Source organism: Lathamus discolor, chromosome 5 (assembly GCF_037157495.1).
Source record: "Lathamus discolor isolate bLatDis1 chromosome 5, bLatDis1.hap1, whole genome shotgun sequence".
Lineage (NCBI taxonomy): Eukaryota > Metazoa > Chordata > Aves > Psittaciformes > Psittacidae > Lathamus > Lathamus discolor.
In genome coordinates, this window is record NC_088888.1 from 33185576 (window position 1) to 33209025 (window position 23450).

Consider the following 23450-nt stretch of genomic DNA (forward strand, 5'->3'; position numbering starts at 1 on the left):
ATGATAGAAACCTTGTCTGATCTTTTCCAGCCATACCATTTAGTCTAACAAAAGACAGGCTCTCTGGGCAAGTCTCGGAGTTACAGAGAGTAGTGAGGAACTCAGCACCCACTGCTGCTAAATGCACCTTCACTGTGGCAGGGTGGATCTCAGAAAAAAGCTCATGGAAAGACATGAGCACACAACAGGGGTGCTTTGTTTGTGAGGGCAGCTCTAAACAGATGCTTTGTCTTACCCATGTCCTTGTACTACCATGGTTATAACAAGGCATTCGCTGATGTATTTCAGTCATGTTATCCGCTTGCCATTATTCTATTGAAAAAGAAAGAGAGGACTCACATTTCCACTGCTTGGCTGCAGCAATTAGAAATAGCTGCACATGTATCGGTGGAAATTTCCAAGGGCGATATGCAAGGTGCTTCCTCTTTTCTCTCATAACAAACGTATCTCTGGCAGCTTCCAGGCACAAAGATTTGTGTGAAAATCAAAACAGTCAGGTTTTAACTCTTGTATGCTTTTCTTTTGATAGTCTCAATAAAAGCAAAAAGAATCACAAAAAGTCTTCAATAGGACATAATCTTTCTGTTACACGTGAACACCTCTCCTGAAAGTGCAGAACTGTTACCATTAATCTGCTTGTACAAGAAGAACCCTTGGAAAGCAACAGAAGTCCGTAAAATGAGCACTAATGTTAAAAAATAGGTCAGTTCAAAACCTATAATTTGATTTCTGAGAAATTTCATGCACGTCAACCCAAATACACACAGGCATGCACATGTGCACACACACACAAATCTGACTGCTTTTGCTAAAACAATATTTTTATGACTATTTTTCAACAAATATTCTGGACTGTTTCACCAGAAAGCTTTTTTTTAGTCAAAGGAAATCGTGGAGATCCTCAACAGTATGAAATGTGTTTGCAACAATCCTGTATTATTAAATCCTGATGGGGCATCTCTTTCATCCTATTCAATAAAGCCCTTTATAGATTTTGATTCTTTCCTTTCTTGAAGCAGGCTAACACTTCCTGTGTAGGCTGTGGATGTGCACCCTTTTGAGCCTTCTATCCAAGGATTGCTCTTGTTCCCTGTTGCTGTAGTGAAGATTGGACAACCTGGGTTTTCTTCCCTAACTTTACCTTTGACTTTGCTTGTGCCCTTAGAAATGTCTGTAGTACTTCACTTCGTACGACAGCCCACTTTCATAAAGACAAGTGGTGTTTTCAGCAATCACACCTCATGTATATCTGACTGCCTTCCATCTTTACTGAAACACATCTCAACCTTCTACAACTTGACACCACTATTTCTTTTCTTGTTTTCATGTGATTATTTTTTTGTTAGCCCTCAAGAGAGGGACCATTAGAACAATTCTTACCAGTTGTTTAACAGCTTTGATGGCCTCTGTGTTACCATTGCACCCCAGCAATGCTGGCCTTAAGATAAACTGCAACTACTTTCCCATCCTATACCCCATCCACACATGGGAAAACCCAAGCTTCAACCACTGAAGGTCTAGCATATGCACAGGGTGGATTCTCAGGTGACCTTGGTCATAAATCCCATGTTGAAAAGATAATTTAACCCCATCCCTAAAAAATCTTGAACATCTAAGGGTATCCAGTGCACCCTTCTCCAGGAGGGCAAACTCCCTGCAGAAAATATACATGAATTCTCTTTGTGCTTGCTGCTTCACTGTTAAAGGTTATGAACCTGCTAATTACTCTACTCTGAAAAAAGTCATGGCCAAACTGTTTGCTTAAGGGCTGATCTTGCTGATACAGAACATTTCCCACTCAACCCAGCCTTCTAATATTGTCAGTCATTTGAACATGGCAGAGGTGTCTAAGTCTCATATCTAAACATAAGTGTTCATCCTGAACTGTCTTACTGTGCCACCCAGGTTGCAACTAATTCTGGGGACTTGGCTGGGTATCTTACCCAGATGAACTGCAGTTTTTCATACCCCACTTGGGCTACTGTCCAGGCATCCCATACAGACTTTTGGCATAGACACAGGGGTGCTGAGCTATCAACTTTCAGCATAATCATGAATTGTTACTCTAATTGAAGGGACCATTCCTACTGTGAGCTGCAGTAAAGGCCTTTGACACCAGAAAGGAGATTAGCTCATACTTACCCCGTTCAAAGACAGCTACATCATCTGAACGATGCTCAGTATCTCCACTGAAGAAGGTTATATGCAAATCAAAGGAGCCATTTACAAAGCATTTACGAAACAATTCCAAGAGATTGTTATAAATCTCATGTCTTGTGCCTAGATAGAGTTGTGCTGGATATCATTCAGCCCAGTTTGATAGAAATGGCTGTCAAGACCACAGCCAAACTGGCTGTTGAACACCATTTTTGGCAAATAACATTCCTTGTCACTGAACTCCAGTCTTCCAGAGTCAGTGCTCTTACCCTTAGCCAGGCAAACTGCTTCTTCCTTTCACCCACCACTAAATCTCTGGCCTGGAAGTCCTTGGGTTGACTGTGCTGAGGGAGTGGGAGATCATTTCTCCAGGATGCTGCATCATGGCCCCACTCCTGCTCCCAGCCTAGCCCCTCCAGGTGACCCTGGCCCCAGAAAGAGCTATTCTTCTTCTTCTGTGCCCCTTGCATCCAGGTTAGCAGTAGAAACACTCCTTTAGGTGATATGAAGAAAGTGGCCATGCCTACATATTGTGGAAAAAAAAGATATTAGATATTTTCCAGTGTTACCAACACTGACATCAAGTAATGTGTCATCTTGTAAACTCTTCTCTTTAGTCTATTTTTCACCTTTGATGATGTGTTTTATCCCTGGAAACCCATCATACCTCAAGAAATTGTTCCTCAGTAATTCTTCCAAGAGTCATCAATGCCATTCACAGGTGACCTTCCAAATATCAGGAATAAGCCTCAAATAGAGCCAGTGACTGAGTCTGATAATTCATGGTCTTAGTTCCTCCTTGGTTCCCTTCATTCCTTCTTCACCACTCCAGTGCAAAGTTAAAATCCAACTGCTTTGCATGTGCACTGCATCGATGTGCTGCCAACGACCCTAAATTGGACCTTTAGGAAAGGTAGAGATCACAGACCCACAGGATGCACCATCACCAGGGAGGCTCACAGGGAGGCGAAGCAGCTCTGACAAAGTAATAAATGCCTCAGACAGTCAAACAATGTAATTGTCTGTGCTTGAGAACTGTATGGACATTGATGAAAAAACATCTGCAAAATTTGTGTTCTGCATGTCTCTAGGAGCACTCCTGTCTTTCTGCAACATTAAAAGCCAGCCCTCCATCTTCAGACAGAAGGGGACCAAGGACAGGATGTCTGTGATGGTGCCATCTCAGACCCACATGTCACCCACATTTGATATTTATTGTGGCTGCCCTCAAAACACATCTGTTTTTCAAGTGCATTCAATTCAATCAGCTTTCTGAAAATTCAAATGTCTATGCAGAGGTTTTAGCTTACACCAGCAAACTCCCTTTACACAGAGAGGCTGCAGTTCTGTGTCTGTACATGTCTGTCTGTGCCTCTCCTATGCAAATGTGTCCCTCTGGCTCTGACCCTAAGGTTTAGTTGCAACAGCACCAGGCAATCTTTTCTGTGCAGTTTCACAGAGCAGTGCTTAAGTATTCCTGTGGGCAGCTGATGAATTTGGGGGTACTGCATGGTAAAAATGCTTGTGTTTTATAGAGAGCACAAAGAAGCCTTAAGGAATATCCTCGCAGGAATTTTTGCTGATGCAGTTTGTTTTGTTGCTTCCTAATTGGAAGGAGGCCTTGTTATCAGCATTTGTGCCCAGTTGCACAGATTGTTTACCTGCTGTGAGGGAGCCACAGTGCTCTGTATTTTAAGGCAGAGCTGCTAATACCATTATTTTCTGAGAACACAGCCAATAAAAATATCAAAGCTGCCCAAGGTTAACAAGATGGTACCTCCCCTCAGCTTTGGCCTCCAGCTATAAGAAGCTTTGTGGTTACTCAGGGAAAATCTCCCAGTTCTCGAAAGTTTAGCTTTTAAGAGGATGTAAAGGAGAACAGATTTCGCTACTAAGGTTTATTCCAAGAATGATGACGGTTTCAAGGGCAGAGTCCCATTCTTGCTTCCCAAGCCCTTCTGAGATCCTCTTCGTAAACTCCAGGTGACTATCTGAGAAGCAGTTATGAAGGTCTTGGGAGACACCAGCCAGTGCACATCCGTATTGATAACTGGGACTGACAAAAATAGGATTCTGTTTCTGGATGATCCCCACAAGGTGCAGTGAGGCCAGAAGCCCTCTGATCTGAGATTGAATGGAATGTGGTCAAAGAAGAGTAGTCCCTGGCCTGGAGGACAGGTGATCTCAGACCACAAGGTGATGGGGAATGGGGGTCAGTGATTCAATGCATTTCCTTGTAACCACTCAGATTTATTAGGAATGGCCCTTGACAAGAAATGAAACTAGAAACATTTCTTTTTATATAGAAAGACAGAGAAGGAGGAAATTGATACTCTCAGCAACTGAAACTAAGAGAATCTGGAAACTCTTGTTTAAAGGGTATCTTCTCAGAAACCTTTGTTTAATTTAACATCAGTGCACTCAGCAGACACTTTTTTTAATGGATTGTTCTCAAGAAAGTTTATGTTTTCCCTGAAGCATCCAGGAAATGCCTGCATTTACATGTTCAATGCTCATACATTAAATGGGAAATATGTGTTTGCTAACACATTACATTACATTACAGAGTGAGGGTTTTTTTTTTATTATTATTATTCCTTTTATTTATCAGGCTGATTGCAGCCTTTTTTGTTTAATCGAGTACATGTGTGCTGTCTACATCTATGATGGCAAAGCCCCAAAATGGGATGTGAAATAAGGAAGTGGCTGGAATTCACCAAAGACCACTGCTTGTTTGCATGCTTCTGTCTGAAACAGGTGGATCTGGAGGGAGTTATTTTGAGCTTAAGTTAATGCTGACCTCAGCTGAAATAATTTGCCCTCTCACTCTTCCTCCAATACAGAGTCAAGAGGGAGATGTCTGACTGCTGCGTGTGATTGTACACATCTGTCAGCAGAATCGAAGATTCGAATGCAAAATGTAGCACTCGGGAACACCATGTGGGTTTCCGACACTCCCTGAAGGACACGAGGACCATAAACCAGTGAATGGATTACAATAAGGCATAAATAGAGCATTTTTATCTGTGACAGATGTAACCCTGCTCCAGCACTGCTCTACATTATTTAAAGGAAAATGGTCTCTATTTCAAATCAGCTTTCTGAATTTCAAATGAGAAAATCAGTCGTACGCATTTTTCCATGCGAATAGTTGTAAGCCTCCTTTGGAGGTGGTTTGGCAGTGTTGTTTTAGAGGGGGCTGGCCGTCAGCTCCCCTAGAGCACCACTTCCCCAGTAAGCACAAGACCAGAGAAGGGACTGCAGGCTTCTGCAGTCTTGCTGCTCCAAGCAGGGAAAGGCTTGCTTTGCTGCCCTGGCTTGCCATTTGAAGCCTGCAGCATCATGAGCCAGCCAGGCTGTAAAAGAGTTATGAGGAATAATGTCCCAAAGCCAAGAAGCAGGTGTGAGACATGCTTCTCACTTGTGCAGACATATGCTGCAAAATGTTGCAACCTTTCCCGCATATTATCTTAATGTATAGTCATTAGGCAGGACAGAGTGGAGAGCACGCATATGGAAAACGTCTCTTATTTGGAGACAGGAGCATGTACTTCCCTTTGATGCTGGCACATGCAAGGAAATACTGATATGCCAACTCCAAACTGCAGATCACAACCTGATAAAGAGACAATCTCAAAGAAGGCAGGAATTTTACCAGGTTTTAGGCTACAAATATTTTTTCACGAATTATTCCCAGAAGCAACACAGCTGGATCTTGAATGACTGCATCGGTAAGTCCTAACAGGGAAATAACTTGAAAGACAGAGACTTGGGATGAAGGTTGCGCTAAGTTCAGGTAATGTGGGCCTATGGCATTGTGTTAGCTCATTCCTTGGACAGCCTTTGATATACTCACAGCTTTTGAGTCAGGAAAGGAAACATGCATGTCAAATAGCTGGGTAAGAGGGTGTAGCTGAGTAGAATATTCATATCAATAAATGGCCAGATTTTAACACCTTTGAAGTGCTGGATTATTTTAGTTTTCCCTAAAAGTAAATCCTAATGACCTCCAATGACATCTAAAGTATTCTAGACTCTTAAACCAGCCAAGAGGCAATCACAGACACTGACTTGCCATAGGAAACAAACCCACAGAGTAGCTGATGGCTGGGGTTTAAGGAATTGTTGTATTGTATTACCGGGCAGAAACTGGTAGAATTCAGGCAGAATGAAATAATCCTGTCACTGAAAAGTCTAATTAAAAGGCCCATATCAGTTAAGGGTTGGTTATCTGCAGATTTTTGAAAGATTCAGGCATTAAGTGAGAATAAGAATCATGCATTTATCAGCAATGAGATAAAATCAGGATCTTTAAAAGTTTGCCTGAACTTCCAAAAATTAAAAAACAAACCCCACAAATACAGGCAAAGTTGCTTGCGAAGTAACTTTTCATGGGAAAGGGAGGGAGTTTCATTTCTTGGAATATTAAAAAAAATATAGCCAAAACCTAGGAAATGAGTTGCAGAAAACGGATGTACATTTTCATAGAGATGACTTAGGTGAACTTCATGGCACAACAGGCACACAATTTTTTCATCTCTGTCTCTATTCAACTTCAGCTACAGAGACATATCATACTGGTATAACAATCCAGTGATTTTGTAGACTTGATCTTCTGGCACAGGCACATAAATATACCTCAACAAATTTCTTTCTTTCTCTTAGATTTTTATATAGATCACATCCTGCACTGCTGTTCTGTTCCCAGCTGGGGAGATGTTCTGTGACTTCCAGGTCAAGTAATTTCAACATGGTCCAACAGCAAAAATAACATGCTGACGTAAATCCATGAACATTTATTCAGCCACTATTGAGTCCATGCCCAGGCTTGGTCCCGTGGCTTGTACTGCCCTTTCCGGCTGTGTGCATGGAGGGACAGAAACAGGGCCACTAGAGCCATACAGCCTTCAGCTGTCACATTTCTCCCCCTATTTTCTTAGCCTTTCACTTCCACTGCTGAGATCCCAGTCATACGAAATCTTGGGCTTTCCCTCAGTGGTGCCCAGAGAAGAGAAGATATTAATGAGGAAGCACATAGCTCTTCTACTCTCCAAGGGAGCCAGTGGAGACAGAGGTGTATGGTTTCTTCTCTTTGCATATTCCAGAGTAAGGACAACTTGCAAAAGAGGGAGTTTTCCTCATGTCTGTTTATAAAAGATTAGGTTTGTGCTGCATAAGCTGTAATTTACGCATTTTCATAGTGGTGTTACTTTGATGTTACTGACTGTGAAGCTTTGATACCTAGCGGAATTGTGAAATTTCATCAATGAAACAGGTAAACTTCTCCATACTCATCAGCTACTTCCCAGAGCATGTCTTTAGCAGGAGACATCCCAGTGTCTTGTAGGATAAGGAATTTTCTGGAGAAGCTTGTGTATCATTTCGAAAACTGGAGAAATATGAGGGCACTGTTGTTGCTTCAAGGGCAGCTCCCAAGCAGGCAGTAAAGAAAGACACGTGACACATACTGGTCATGGAGAACAATCCCTCCCTGTCCCCTCCCACCCCTCCAGAGTAAAGTATGCTTGTGTGCTTTACTCAAAAAGCCAGCCCATACCCTTTTTTCTCCACTATGACTGTCAAAGCACTGAACTCATCCTATTACTCTCTGTTGTTTATAGTCCTGGTGCATGTTTCCAGTCCCTGCCAGAGATGAAAGGCTCACTGGACTTGCCACAGTTTGTTAATGGCACAAAGCGTTTGATTTGTTCCAAGCATGAGGGCATATTCAGTACAGCCAAGACAAGCTGCAAAATTCTTCTGCTTCTTCCATGATCTGTCATCACCTACCTTCTAGCCAAGATGTGGTTTGGAAGAATCAGTGGGTAAACAGCATGTGGAACAAATCATATCTGGAAAGAGAAAAAGTCCAAAGTAGTGCTGCACGCATTGCTGGCTCTTATACAGGGATCTTCTTGCTGGTCTCTGCAGTCTGTTGGTGGACAAGGAATTTTCTTTGATTGATATTAACCTGTTCCCTTTTCTTTTTTTTTTTTTATTTAATCTCCCAACCATACCTGCTAGCAAGCTACCGATGATTCTAACATACATGGCATGAAATCAGGTTTTCCAGGGCAACAAAAATTCACCTCTCAGAAGGAAAACTTCAAACCTGGGCCAAGTTTCATTTAGTTTGTTCTCTGTTGCCATGTGGTTATATGCAACCTGTACGTAACATGGTTGCATGTAACATAGTAGGGATCAAACTGTTTTCAGTTGAATAAATGAAAATAGTATGACTTCAGCTCAAATAGTCAAGTAAATTATCTACCTGTATTGCAAATGTCACAGATAAGCTTTTAAAATCAAATCTCTTTTCCTCTGACTGATGGTGTTTCTTGTATTTTATGAGTGTTGAGTGGTCTTTCTTTACAAGACAGAGTTGTTTTCTTTCCTGCTTTTCTAGTTCCTGTATGCCAGAAAGAAGAGCTGGTTTTGATTTCAAACAGTGTAGAAGAACATTTCAGTTCAGAATTATAGCAACAGAATTTTAACTGACATAGTTTTATAAAATGTTACACGTTAAGATCATAGCCTACTCTGTAAAATACAATTTAAAAACACTTAAACTATTTAAACTGCTCAGCAGTGGCAGTATGATGGGGAAAAGAACAAAACCAACTGTGTCTGATTTCTCTTTCCCCTCTGTGCAGAGTTCCAGTCATGAAGATACTCATCACCACCTCACTATTAAGCAAAGCTTCCCCCCTCTGCAGGCACAGTGTGCAGAGGAAGGGGCCCCTCCCCTCACCCATGCTCTGCTCAACTGCAGGGAGCACTGCTGAGACTGTAGGTTATCAAGGACCAAGCAGATGGTGGGGTAGAAGGGAGGGATGGGATGGAGGATCTGCTCAGGCCAGGACAGGGACTCGGAGGGAAGCACTGACCTCCATGCATCCTACATCACTCAGGACAGGACTGGTGGGCAGCTGGTCTAGCTGTGGTCCTGTGCCCAAAGGGATGTGTGTGTGGCTCAAGGATCTTTCTCAAGATTCAGCTTCTTCCATGCCCAGTTAGGATGGCAACAGGAGAGTGACTCTCAACCATGCTCAGTGGTATGCCTGCAGTTGTTCCTTAACCTACCTCTATCTCCAAGACCATGAGACCGAGTAATATTGGATCCCTGTGGAGAACTTACTCTGTGCAGCTTTGTCCTTTTAACCTTCTCAAGTTCTTCCAGTTTAAGCTGTTTGTAGCAAGACCTAGACTTAAACTGCTGAATGCAGATGTCACAAACTGCTTTTCAATATGCTCTCGTGATTCCTGGAGCTGCTGACAAGACCTGAAAGGGTGAGTTGTAAAAGAAGGTTTTAGTTTGGACAAGCTTTAAACTACTTTCTCATAGTTCAGCATCTGGTCCCACATGAGTGGTGAACCAAATAGTACAAAGGGAAAATGAAAGTGCTTTCCAAAGAATGGGCTCATGGCCTGTGAAACTCTGCCAAAGGATGAAAGTAAATGTTATAAAGAAACAGGGAACTCTGAAGAAGGTGGGAAACCTCCTTCCATGGCAATTTTCAAAGAGTGATGCAGAGGAATATCGCCTTGAATATGTCCTTCTCTGGAGATATTAAAATTTGTCTGGATGTAATCCTGTGCAACCTGCTCTAGGTGAACCTGCTTTGGCAGGGGAGATGGACTAGGTCATCTTCAGAGGTCCCTTCCAACCCCAACCATTCTGTGATTCTATGATTGATTCTGTGATTCCGTAAATCTGTAAAATGTGGAGCAGGGCAGTTTGTAATTGCTTTCCACTGTATTACTGCTGCATCCTTCCTAAGCAGTCCATGGAGGGGACTGCCATATACAGGGACAAGATGGATGCTCCCTCCAGTTGGTTATGACAATTCCTGTCTCCTGAAGGACCTGTGATAGCTCAGCCAGGAGAGAGGAAGCTTTCAGCACATCGCCTGGGAAAGGCACTGCTCCTGCAGCGCTACCATCACCAAAACCAACCAACCAAAAACACGTTTAGGAAAAAATGCACCTTGTTGGTACTCACAACCAGAGTGGCAGAGAGCTGAATGGAAAAATTGTCTCTCCAGCACTGCAATACGTTCCTTGCAAACACTGCCATGAAAATTCTCCATCAAATCCTCCGGGCTTTAAAGGAATGAAGATGTGCCAAAATGCTCGGGGGCAATTGCATCTTTCTTTATTTATTTATTATCTTCTTTATAAGTTTGTGCATCTGGGTGTTAAGGTCCATGACGAGATATTCTGGTTGTATTCCTCTTTTAATTATGAAAATGTCTGAATCTTATGTTACAATGTCTTTCTTTCTTCCTCCCCCTATCCTCTTCCTTTCACCCTAATTCCTTGAGATGCCGAGGGTCACTTGTCTGCAGTTAGTGACTGGAAGATTCTACTGTGATAATTATATTTAATATTTATTTTTATAGCAATATTGATGTTTGATATAAATCCACTAGGCGTGACTTTAGTGCAGATCTCTAGTTATTTGGAGGAAAAACTCCAAATGCACCCATCTTGTTGATTCTGCATCTGGACAGCTGCAGACCAGTCCAGCCTGGGAACACTTTGGTGATAGGGCTGGGTGGGAAGAAATAAGTTTTTCCCTACCCAGGGAGGGGAGCCAGGCTCCCTCACCCAGCAGAGCAGCTCACAGCAGCACCCATGCACCACTGCTGCAGGGGCCAGAAAGTACTGCAAACTTGAAAGCAAATAGCTTAGCTATGAGGTTCAGAGCAGGCGGAAAGTTGGGGAGAAAGGGAGCTAAACTGAGAACACCTCCACATTCGGGTAGGCTACTGAGCAGGGGAAGGGAGCTGCAGTCTAGCAAAGGGATCTTGGTGCATGAATCTATTGTCACAAGTCACATCTTGTTCTTGATGAAACCAGACCTCTATCCTGATTGGACACAGCTCTGTACTTACTTCCTGACTGCTGCTCAGAAGCTGCATGTTTATGTAACTTTTAAATTCAAAATCTCTATGATAAACACCAGGTAGTGCACAACACTGTGTTTACCATCTCTTCTCCTGTGAGCAGATTTCTTAATTGTCTCGAGTGATGACTGTATATTGCACTAACACTTCCAGTCCCCACGAGGCCTCACGCTTGCCTGACTTTCCTGCAGGGGTTTTCTCAGAGCAGATGGTTTTGCTCTCAGAAGCTGCTTTTTTTCTAGCAAGAAGAGCTGTTATGGCCCAGCAGCTGAGTGGTCCCCAAGGCAGGTGTGGAACCATCTCTGGAAAGAGCCTTCTGGCAGGAGCAGGGACAGATCATAGCTGGGACTGCTGCCTACTGAGAGCGCAAAGGCCCACAGGACAGAAACAAAGCACGGCAGGCTGGGCACAACCCATTCCTGAAATAGCACATCTGATCCTTCTTCTTATTTTAAACAATATTTTGCAATAACAAAAATACTTTATGAGTTCTCACTCCATCAGAACATTGTGCCTTCCTATCTTTCACAACAGCACTAGCTAATCAGGCAATTTTTATGTATTACAAGGAACGACCCTTTTCCCTAATGATTTTCCATACTCCTGGAGTACTTTGCTTTGTTATATTGGATGGCACTTAGAAAGATGGTTATTCCTACTCCGCAATGAGGAAAATGAGATACAGAAAAGCTATGCAACCAGGTCAAGGCACAATTGTGTTTACAGAAATAGGTAAGAGAAGCCAGAAAATCCTGACAGCTCTCTTGTTCTTTTTCACAGCACTAGAACTGGTTCATTTCCTTGCACACTGGATTGGAGAGGGGCATTTATTACAGGTAAAGTTCATCTTCTGTCCTTAATTATTGCGTATAAACTGACCACTAACAGAGATCCACTAGTCTTGAGAAAGCCCTGTGCAAATAATTATTTAACCTATTACCAATGGTCATGTTCATTTGGGCGAATATATGTTTGTATGCCTGACATGCTAACATGAACTTTGCATATGGAAACTGCTTTGTGAACACATGAAGCAGCTGCTTTTGAAGTGTCATATTTTAAGGCATTTTTTAAAAAAGCAAATGTCAAAGGAATGCCCCCTCAAGCCTCTAAAAAATTCAACTGCGCATATTTTGAGTAATCTTTTGCCAAAGTTTGTTTTTAATTGGCATTTTTTTACATTTGATTACCATATATAAGTGCAGAAATGCAAGCCAAACCACAAAAATCCCCCTATTTTATTTCACACTCATAATAAGTTACAGTAAAATAGTCAAATGCACATATTTTTTAACAAACTTGGAAACCCAGGGACAGTTAGATTTTTGCATTAAGGCCACTCTGCAATAAAGCCATTTCCCTGAAAACTGTCTATTCTTAGACTAGGGGAAGAACTTACTGAGATGCTGTTTCTCAAAATTAGTAATATGTGCTCAGTAAAGCAGTGGGGGTAACCACAAAGACTTCCAGCAAAAAAGCAAAGCATTTCAACCAACACTCTGGAGACAAAGTTTTGGGAATGAGTTCAGCCTCTGAGTTCCACAAACTTAAAAAGCCTTTGGGTGCTGGCCATTACAATATGATGCACACGGGATTCATTTCAGGCACGACAAACACACTTCAACCTTGCCGGCACATGGTGAACTAGGGATGCTTTCTGAAGGCTGGGCTGGCAGCATCTCAGAAATTGGTTGCCTGATAATGAGTTTCCACCCCTGACAAACTGATCGTGAATTTTTTAAGTCCTTTCAATTATGAAGCTATTGCCCACCTGATCCTGTCACTGCCTACAGCATGCCTTTCCACTAATTTTAATGGCCTTTGGAGTCACCCGAGGGAGCAGGTTCTGGACCTTAATACAAACATGCCCTCAGGGATGGGAAGGCAAAGCCAGCCTGTGAGAGCATTAGAGCTTTCACATTTTGGTGGCCTGAAGGCAAAGCTTGCTATTGAAGATTCCATCCCATGGTTCTGTGGTAAAGGGTGTATGGAATGAAGGGTAGTGGGATGCCAGTGAGGGTTAAATCTATGCCCTGAGAAACAACAGTGAGAAATTGTGAGCCAGGACCTTTAAAGAGGCAGTAATATATGGTAACCTAAATCCACCAAAGAAAAGAGCCACCAAAGATGCTGTGAAGTGGCTTCTCTTTGACTCCTCCTTAGCCCCCTCCCTTTCTTTTCAGTGGGCAGAGTGAAAGCCTCACACAAATGCGCGCTTTAACCTGTTTGTGATAAGCAGCGCTCAGCATCCACACATAGTCATCCCACCATGAGGAGGAAAAACCCTCCGTTAGAGATAGCAGGTGGCACCATGGCTGTAAGCATGGAGAACACAGCTTGCATACAGGAAAGTAGTGGCCTTGGTGGCATGCTTGCCCTGGAGTGGCGGCTTGGCCTCCTGCCTGCAGCACAGGTATAAAAATAGGCACCCTTTCCTCAGGGCCTCAGCAGCAGCGTACTAAGATTTACTCTGAGCACCAGTGCATTTATTTTTTTTCCTCAAGGCATTAAATGTTTGTTTATTGTCATATTATGTTGCACAAGAAGAGGTGTAGTCTTCCGGCAACAGGACAAACACATTGTGGGTGACAGAACAGCAAGCTTGCCTGCTCCATCCTCCCCATCCTTTCTGGACAAATAAGCATATCTCTAAACCTGTTTCACTCTAACCATGCACACAGGAGACTGGGCCAAGGCAGGTTTGCTGGAAGGCACTGTGCATAGGCTGCAAGAAGAAAGTATTTCTCCTCTTGCTCTGCAGCATCCTTGCTGAGACTGGTGAAAAATGAGTTTGAGCCACGTGGTCTGTCAGAGGCTGCAGCAGTTCCTTCCCCTTGCTTCTGAGCTGCGGATCCCCAGCACATAACACAACACCCCAAATGGTGAGCAGACCCTTTCCAGGATGGGGCCTTTCAAAGGACTCCCTTGCAGCTGCCTCTTCCAGCCTTCCTCTGACAACTGTGATTTAATGTGACGTCTCAACATTACCAGCTCTTATCTTCCATCATAGTCCTATGATAGCTGATGATTTAATGAGAGTATAGCTGTGGAAACAAATGGTTACCTGGACAGTTGAGGGCTAATTTTTCATTTAATTTCTTTTTTTTTTTCTTTTTTTCAAAAACCACATTTCTGATTTTCACAGGAAAACAAACATAAAGATTTTGAAAAGAACACAACCTTTTGTTTTGGTTTGAGGCTTTTAAGCCACTCTGGTTGTTTAGGAAAGAGAAAAGGCTGGGTGCCAGGGCTGTGGTGGGGTCAGGAAGAATGCAACTAGAGAAAAAGACCCCTCAGGCTTCTGGGGAGAACTTCAGGGATTTTGAGAAACAGGCCTCTTTCTCATTAACTGCCTTCACACACTGGTTTTATTTATGCTACAGCTATGTTTGCTGATTCATTGGCTATCTTGTCTGTTCAACTGCTTAATCTCAACCTATTGAGTGTGGGTTTGTGGAGAAGTAGCAGCAGATGGATACCATTCTTCCAGTAAATCTTTTTTACAGTGTTTGACTTTGTTTATAGTGTGAAGGAAAGGACTCTGAAGGAATCCAGAAAGCCAGAGATTTCAAAGACTTTGCAGATTACTCACAGAATAGACTCACCACAAATCTGACTGAAACTGGTGGGTTACCCACCATAGCTCCCATGACAGCTTATGTGGGGAGGTACACCATAGACAGATGTTTGTGCTGCTGAGCTGCCGGTCCTCTGTGTTGCATCAGGAAGGATGCAGAAGAACAAGCACAATGCAGACAGGTTGTCCAGACTGTCTGCTCTGCTTGATAGAGATCTTTGTCATTAGATCAAAACCAGTTTGCTTAGAAATGATTTTTTTACCTCTAAACCTTTTTAGTGCCTGGCTGGAGGTATTCACTCATTGCCCTGCATCCACCACCCATTTCTCTGAGATCTATGCAAAAAAGGCTTCAGTGACTAGACAAAGATATATAGGTAGACAGATGAGTGCTGACTGCAATTGCTTTAGTCTTTTCACTCTTTAGACTTAAAACAAAAAGGATTTTAAAAAACCCCAAGAGGAATAAATCCAGCTCTGCAGGCAGACTAGAATCTCACAGTGGAAGAAGCTAGAGGCATCAGTCAAGGAAAAAAAATGCGCTGTAACAACTCCCAGAGCAGCCAGAGAAGATAAGAGCTGGAATACTCCCTCTTTGCACCCAGTTTCATTCCAGATCTATGATTCCAGCTCCTCAGTCAATGGTGTAGTGTGCCCCTGGGACCACCAGTACAGGAGATATCATCATTCTGTACCTGGTCCTGGACGTAACAGCCAAGAATCTGAAGTACAAAACCTAGAAATATTGTGGCTTGGATATCCCAGTTCTAGAAAGATAAACACAATTTCTGGATAGGGTGCATATGATCCTGATTCCAGTTAAGACATGTACTGGGAGTGAACTTACCTCTTTCAATACAAAAGCTGAAGTCAATGTGGCCAAAGATAAAGGCATTGGTCTTCTCATTTAGAGGCAGTAATACACTGTGATATCTCCAGCTAACCCCATGCAGATTGCCACATCTGCAACACAGATAGCTATGAGGACGGGTCCAAAAAGCAGGGGAAGTTGCTGGGAGCTCCCCTGGTCCACAGCAAGATGACCACTTTGGCAGCAAGCAGGCACCTTCACTGCAGAGCATGCCCCATTTCAGCACGTTCCAGCCACTCATGGGAGCCAGCAAGCTCCCTGTTCTGCACAGGCTACGTCTGCCTGGGGTGATGGACTGGTGGAAGGGGATTTCAAAATGGCAGAAGTTGTTCAATGCCAAACGCTGTTTCTAAATTGGTTTTCTGCCTATAAGCAGATCACACAAATCCCACCTCAACGTGCCCTCCCTTCAAGAACCTGGGAGGCCTATTTTAGAGAGATTAATGAGTGCTTTTACAAGTTGCTGATCTTGTCTTAGTGTGTCCTCGATATGGCCATGTCCTTTTATTTTGTTGGAACCAAGGCAGGCTATTTTCTCCACCTGTGCTTGCTGAAAGCAACCTCGAGGTGTCTGATAGTACCACCGTCAGTCTGTGTTCGTCATTCTCTACCGCAGCTGACACTGTAATACATTTTCTGTCTGGTGAAATTTAGAGGCACATTAACCTGCCTGACAGGAACAGCGAGGCACAAACAGCTCCTGAGGAGAAATGTCCACAGTGCAGAAAATGTTTCAGGGTTCTTTAGGCTGCCATTTGATACATCTATAAATTATGTTCGCACTCTCACAGATACCCCGCCAAAAAAAAACCCTAAAGTACAAAAACGCATAACCTTCCTAGAAACACAGCTGAGTTTGCTGCATGAATTTTCTAGACATTTCTGTCATCTTTAAATAACCAAAAGGCAAAATCAGCTACGAGTGTGTCTTCATGCCCACTAGTCTGCTGCTAATTTCAGAGCTGTTTGGTCTGTGTCATGAGAATTAGTCGTGACCAGCGCATCTGCTCCAGAGTCAAATCAAAAGTCAAGAAGAAATGACCTTTCCATGTCTGTACTTGAATATGCCTGTTTGATTCGCACTTTCCAGCATTGCTGGTGCTGGGGGTGGAGCTGTATGTGTTGCGGTTTGGGGCTGTGCGGTGGCCTGGCTTTGCAGTTTTGCCCTTAGCATCTCTGCAGAGCAGGAGGAGAAAGGATGCAATGCTCTGGGGTCCTGGCTGTGACACAGTGCAGGGACTCCTGTACTATTTTTCATTGGGGGTCAGCTCTTTCCCAGTTGGCGCATGAGAGAGGCATTGACAGTCAGGTGATTTCTGGCAGGCTTCCTTGGAGACAGGTCACTTCCAGCAAGACCTGAGAGGAGCCTGCGAGTGATTCGAGCATACCAGGCAGCATGGGAAAAGCAGCTGGTACTGCTTATCTCTCGCCGTTTGCTTTAGGAGGAGCAGTCATTCCTAGCTGGTGGTGATGGCTATTGTCAGAGGTGCTTGAAACCAGGGTTAATAGCGCTGCTGGTATCTTTAACTTGGAAGTGGCCATAGCTGGAAAGAAGTCTTTCTGTCAAAATGGTGGGCTTGCTGGTTTCATCTTGTAGTTAGTAGTGTAGCTGCATTAATCACTACTTTCCTCCTCTCGCTCTCTCACTACGTACTTGAATGGCTCTTGTCACACTCATATCTGAGCGCCTCTCCCCTAGAGGAATTTAAGAGTAAAAATAACTCTCTATCCCCTTTCCCAGGCTGGAGAACTGCTTTCAGTTCATAGTTTCCTAAAAGAGCACTGGACATACTTTATCCCAAAAGAGCTATTTTCCTCAGCAGGAGTATCTGATGGGAAAGTTACGTCAAACAACAGCTGAATGTAAACAGAATAGGGAGAAATCCCAGGACCAGGATCTGGGCCTGAACATAGGACAGGAATGTGATTTCTCTTATGCTTGTGCAATCTTAAATTACAGCACAAAAGCTGCAAAGGAAATAGATATTTACCTGCAGTAGTGTACGTATTTAATTCAAGTGCAGGATGCTTTGGGATGCATTAGTTAATGCTATAGGCCACTATGAAGATGTAAAATGCTGCATTTGTGATAAATATTATTATTATTAAAGCTGAATTGAATAATGTAGTTAAGATGCTTCAAAGTAATTGAAACTAAACAATTTCTTCCAGTTGTTTGAGGGAACAAGCACAAAAAGATTAGTGCCTCTTATAAAGAATTAGCAAACCATTCACTGCACTTGCTGTAGGGAGATGAATATTTGTTTCCTGGCAAAAGACCTTTTTCCAAATAGCCACATCCCTTTGATACTTCCAGTTAAATCAAATAACATGTTTCTTTTTACGTGCTTTATTGCTTGATAATGATCCTAACAATTTATACGGAAGGAATTGTCATTCCTAACAACTTGAATATATCACCACTATAAAGGAGGGTGTTTGATAAAGCCACCTGGTAAGATCTTGCACAGGAAGATCAGGAGGCATTCCCAACTACACTTCCAATATAAGGAAGCGCACTTGGACCAGTTTATACAACTGTTTTCTATCTTTACAATCATTTCTGCCTTGATGGCCTGGCTTCCCAGGAATTGGTGCTGATCCCATGTATAATCCCGTGTATCCCAAGGTTCCATTGGCATCAGTAATATATACAGGGGGGAAATCTACAAAAAGAAATTAATCTGTGCGACCAGTATTCTGCACTAGCAACAACACATTCTTCAGAGCAAGCTGCAAAGAACTGTATACTGGGCATTTGAAATGGTATCTTCAGAGAGTCTGAAAAGATGGCCTCTAGCTTGGATTTTCACATGCTCCTTGGTGCCTAATTCCATTGACTGAGAAGTTAATAAAAGGGCCAAAGAACACTAGAGCAAAACATAGCTGGCTATTACATACTATTTTATCCTTAATGGGTATCCTTTTGAAAAAAATGTGTGCCCTTGTGTATACGCCTACTTGCTAAGAGAAAGCTTACAGCAGTATGTGGAAGAAGAATTTTCCTTAGACTTCACTGATATGTAAATGCCTGGTAAATGGCAACATGCATTGTTTATAAGGTAGCCAAATCCCCAGGTAATTCAATTACGAAGGATGCATCTGAGCTGGCTGATGTGTGTAAGAGCGCATCTGAAATCAATGAGCTCGTCCCAAAGATGTGTCCCTTTCAGGAAACCAGGTAGGCACTCACATTGTTCTCTGCGAGTTGACAGCAAGCTCACAGAAATTGAATTAAGCCTTTGAAAGCAATTTTTAGCCTGTTATATCTGAGTGGCTGAAATCTGTGTGAGGCTACATACAGAAAGAAGTTATTTTGCATTAGCAAAGCAGATTAGATGTTCATATTTCACTCTTCATTGTGACTTTGGCTATGCATAAAACAACAACCAGGTGAGACCTCATCAGGGCTTTTTCCTTAGGGAGAAATGGAAAGAAATGTGTGATAAAACTCTTGATTCTGGTATTATCTGGGGGAAGACCCTCACAACCAGCACTCCCCCATTCCCTCGCGTTGTGGCTGAGGGTCAGAGCTCTCTTAACCCCTTTCCTTGCTTAGACCACTTACTTACGAAATCAACAGCCTTAATTAATCTTCGTTAAGGGTCCTTCATAAAATGAGGTTTTGCTGTTTGCTACTGAACAGCTGTGATGCAATAAATAACAGAAATACATTCAAGTGTAAGGTATAATCTGGAAACTCTCCTCAGGACTTGTCTACAAAAAAGCATTAGCATCTTATTGCACCAGCAGACAAAGCAGAGCAGCCCCAGAGTACAAGGGCAGCTGATCCTGCACCAGCAATTAAGCAAAAATTCCCACTGAGATCAGAAATCATTTTGCTTTATCAAGAATGCGTGTTTGTCTAGCGTTCCCGTGTATGTGGATTGCTTAAATGCATTACTAGTTGGCTCCGTACAATTAAGCATGTTTGCTAGTTAATAAAAACTTAGTTACTTAAACCATATACTTCCTTAGCTTCGGAATATGCTGGTATTGTTAAGCAGTGGGGGACGTGGCTGACATCCACTGTCTCATTTGGGGCAAACTCTTAAAAAATGACACAATTAAAACTGAACTCAATTGTTTTCGCATATTTCATTAGACATTCAGGCTGGGGTTCATCTCACCTAGCATCAAATAGTGAAGACACGCAGGACACACTAAGTTAAGTGCCTATGGCAGGTCAAGAACCTAAGGCAGGTCAAGAACCTATGAGACCTGTGTCTCTCCACTGACAATAGAAAAAAAACCCTAAAAGTCTAACTGAGACCAGGTTGTTTGTTTCTTAGACAGCTTAAGTTACCATACTCAGGGTACAAGAAAAATGCCGTGTGGTTTCACAGTCAGCTGCCACCAGTCTAAACCATTGCTAGATGGAGGCAACCTGCCATTTCTAGGTCACTACCCTGATTCCCCAAAATGGAGAAAAGGATCCTTTCTCCTTTTTTCCTCTCCGCCACCACTGCTCCCTCCCCTGCCTTTCGTTCTTGACTTGTAATATCATTTGAAAAGTACCTGATCTGATCGCATATACGGCACCCCCAAAATGTTACTGCCATTACTAAGGACAGTGGTAAAATAAATCTAGAGCTGTTTAAGCCTACCATGAAACTGCATCATCTGTTTGAAGCAAAGTTTCATTTTGCCTAAAGCTTGTTCATGCAAGAAAATATTATTAGCTACATTAGTAAAAGATGTAAGCTTAAATAATATAGTTTACATTAGATTGAACTTTTTATGTGAACATTCTTGTTTGGGGATAATAGTGGTAGCTTTTGATTTATTGTAATTTAATTCTTAAAAATTATTGACTAAACTGCAAGAGGAAAAAGGAGGGAGGAAAAAAAAAAAAGACCCAAACAAACAAAAGACGTTCTTCTCTCTAAAGAAATAAATTCACACTAGGAATTATTCCAGGAAAACTAAATCGGTTTGAATTCATACCTTTGTTTATGCCACTGTAAGTTTTCCATGTAGACAACCCCATATAGGGAAGTTACATTTTACATTATAATGAGGTTACAATGTGCTAATCCCCTTGGACTGAAGCAATTATCACCTGCCTGCTAGGTGTTAAATGCTGCATTACAAGGGGATTATTTTCTCTTTTGTTCTGACTGAGGCCTGGTCTACCCACAAATTCACACTGGTTAAATTCAGAAGGGAGTTTGCATTTTGCCTTCCCTGAATCAGTTATGTATTGTGTTACTAAAACTGGACTCAATGACAATTCCCTTGCTATGCTGTGATTCAAAGTAGTGAAATGATCATTTCTATGACACCTGGTCATTTACCATCATTCTGAAGCCTCAGTTATTTATTTGTAGCACGTTTTATTTTATTGTTGTACGTTTTCTCTCCCACAGCCTAGCTTTGAATGTTGTATGGAAGTGTAGCTAAATACCATAAATGAGGCAAGTCTGGACCTTTTTCAATCCCTGGAATGACACACGGCAAATACAGGTGCCACAAGAAGTAGGTCAGCATTGGCCTTTTTTTCTCTTCTCACTCAGTGCAATAAAATAGTGCCAGGGGACAGTTGGCTGTCAGAGATGTAGTCTTTTGAACGTTTGTAGAGCTGTTCCAGCTCCCACGTCAATCTTCACAGCAGTAATGAAAGGCTGCTGCCTTGAGTGCCCTGGGTGAGTTCCAGCTACATTATTACAGTTTACATGTCTCAGTTTCCTTATTGCTTATTTGTATAAAGCACTGATCACAAACCTTTTGTGTAGACATGCATCCACTTTAGAGGCATCTGTCTACCACTTCAGAGCAGATTGTGGTTTAGTGATGGTTGAGTGAGCCGTACCCATGCACACATCACATACAAACACACGTTTCTCTTCATCTACAGTCTCACTGAACACAGACAAGGAGAGAAACACCCACTCCAGTGTGTGCCTCAGATCTCGTATCCTAAGCTTACTTTTTGCTGCTTACTTCAAAGTTGGAAGATGTTTTCTTGGCATGAGCCATTGCTCCCCATGTGCTGGGTGTGCTCATAACGTTGCCAGTCACAGCCCAGACCCACTGCTCTGGGACACATTTCCTTCTACCTTTCTCTCCACAATTCCTCATGGGTTTCAGGACAGATAATATTTCTGTAGCCAGAAAATTCATGACTGTGTACAGTTGTATTGGACTTCCCCAGCATTTTGAGAACATTGTCTTATTTGGATGAAAGACAATATATAGAACCAACATCCCCATCATTTGTTAGTTGTAATGTATCCAGAGACTCCTTGAAGGCCAATTATATTGTGCCTATTGTTTCAGGAGCTTGGAAAAATTTATGCAAAGTACCTCAAATAAAAATAGAATTTCTTGTGGCTGCATAAATGCTCCTCATGAGTCTGAGTCTTGCAGACACTGTCAAGAAGAAAGCTGATGCCAGAAAATCTTTGTGAAACCGTCTTGAAACCCACTTCATTTTCTCACGTGTAAGCTCAGTCCCACACTTAGTGCGACCAGTGTAGGACCAGCACATTTAAAAACGCCTGACTTCAAATGAGTCAGTACTCAGCTTTTACCTCACAAATTCTTACCAATTTCATTGTGTATACAACCAAGGGATGCTATAGGTTCTGATTTTCCCCACTGGATAAACGACATGGTAAGACTCACCAAGACTTCCTGATACTGCTGCTCTAAATGATGACACAAAGCAAAGGCCAATACAACTTAGACAGCAGGTTAAGATGTGTTTGCAGTTGATATGTACCGTAGGACTACTGCAATCTTGTCTACCATCACAAGCTGTGGCACAGCAACGTTGTGTTCATACAAAACATCCTAAAAGCTCCGATGCCTGAGAAACCATGAAGGGTGCAGGCCCATTGAGAGGGAATGCAGACAATGTTTTGAATAGGTGATGTCATTTTAGCAAAGGTCTAAAAGAAGAGGGAGAAGGGATTCTGGCTGAACTCTCTCAGTCACCGCCTTTGAGTGTAGCTGCATCATGAAATAAGGCAAAGAGTATGGCCAGGACTCAGTGTAATTGGGTGTATTGTAGATCACAGTGTGTGTTCATCTATGGTAGATGTCTGTGAGCATGCAGCAAAAATACTGGTCCCATAACCTACTTTGCCCATGGCAGAGTTTCAGAGAATCACTGCTGCTGCTGCTGCTTGTGTAGAGGCAAGGTAAGAATGGGATAGAGGAGTTTCCAGCACTGAAAAAAGAAGGGTTACTCAGTTATCTTTGCAAGCCCCCAAAATTCTTGTGATGGAAGTCACCCAGCCTCTGCTTCCTAGCAAGGCACAAGTAGTCCTGTGCTCCTGTGGGAAACCTAGGACACCTCTGGCCTGGGGTGAAGAGCAAAGAGAGACACTCCATCTAAACTACCTCTACACTGAACTGAAGTCAGTGAAGGCATGCATGCAACATACTGCGACAACATAAAACTGAGAAGTGGCAATCCATCTGGGTGTCCTCCACCTGCACATTTCACTATCATTTGGCTTGGCTTGACTTCGCGAATGAAGATGTGGGAAGGGCTTTACCCACGCTTGCTACAAGCGCGCTGATGATTAAAAAGGCCAATGTGAGATAGGCAAATCCGGTTGCAAAAAGCACAGCAAAAGGTCTCCTTGGGTGGTATAGGCAGGGCGCGATTCTTTCTACGTTGTCTTTTCTCCTCGAGACTAGTTCTGCATGAGTTCTCAAAGGAGTCAATGGTATTATGTATGGTGTGTCTCCAAGTCTCCTGATTGGAGGCCAAGGTGGACCACTGATGGTAGTCAATATGGTCAAGGCTGAGGTATTGTTTCAGGGAGTCCTTATATCTCTTTTGGGGGGCACTTCTCTTGCAGCAGCCAGTGGCGAGTTTGCTGTAAAACACAATCTTAGGGAGGAGGTCCCTTCATCTTAGAGACGTGCCCTTCCCAGCACAGCTGCACTTTCAGCAATATGGCCTCAATAAGGTGACCCCTGC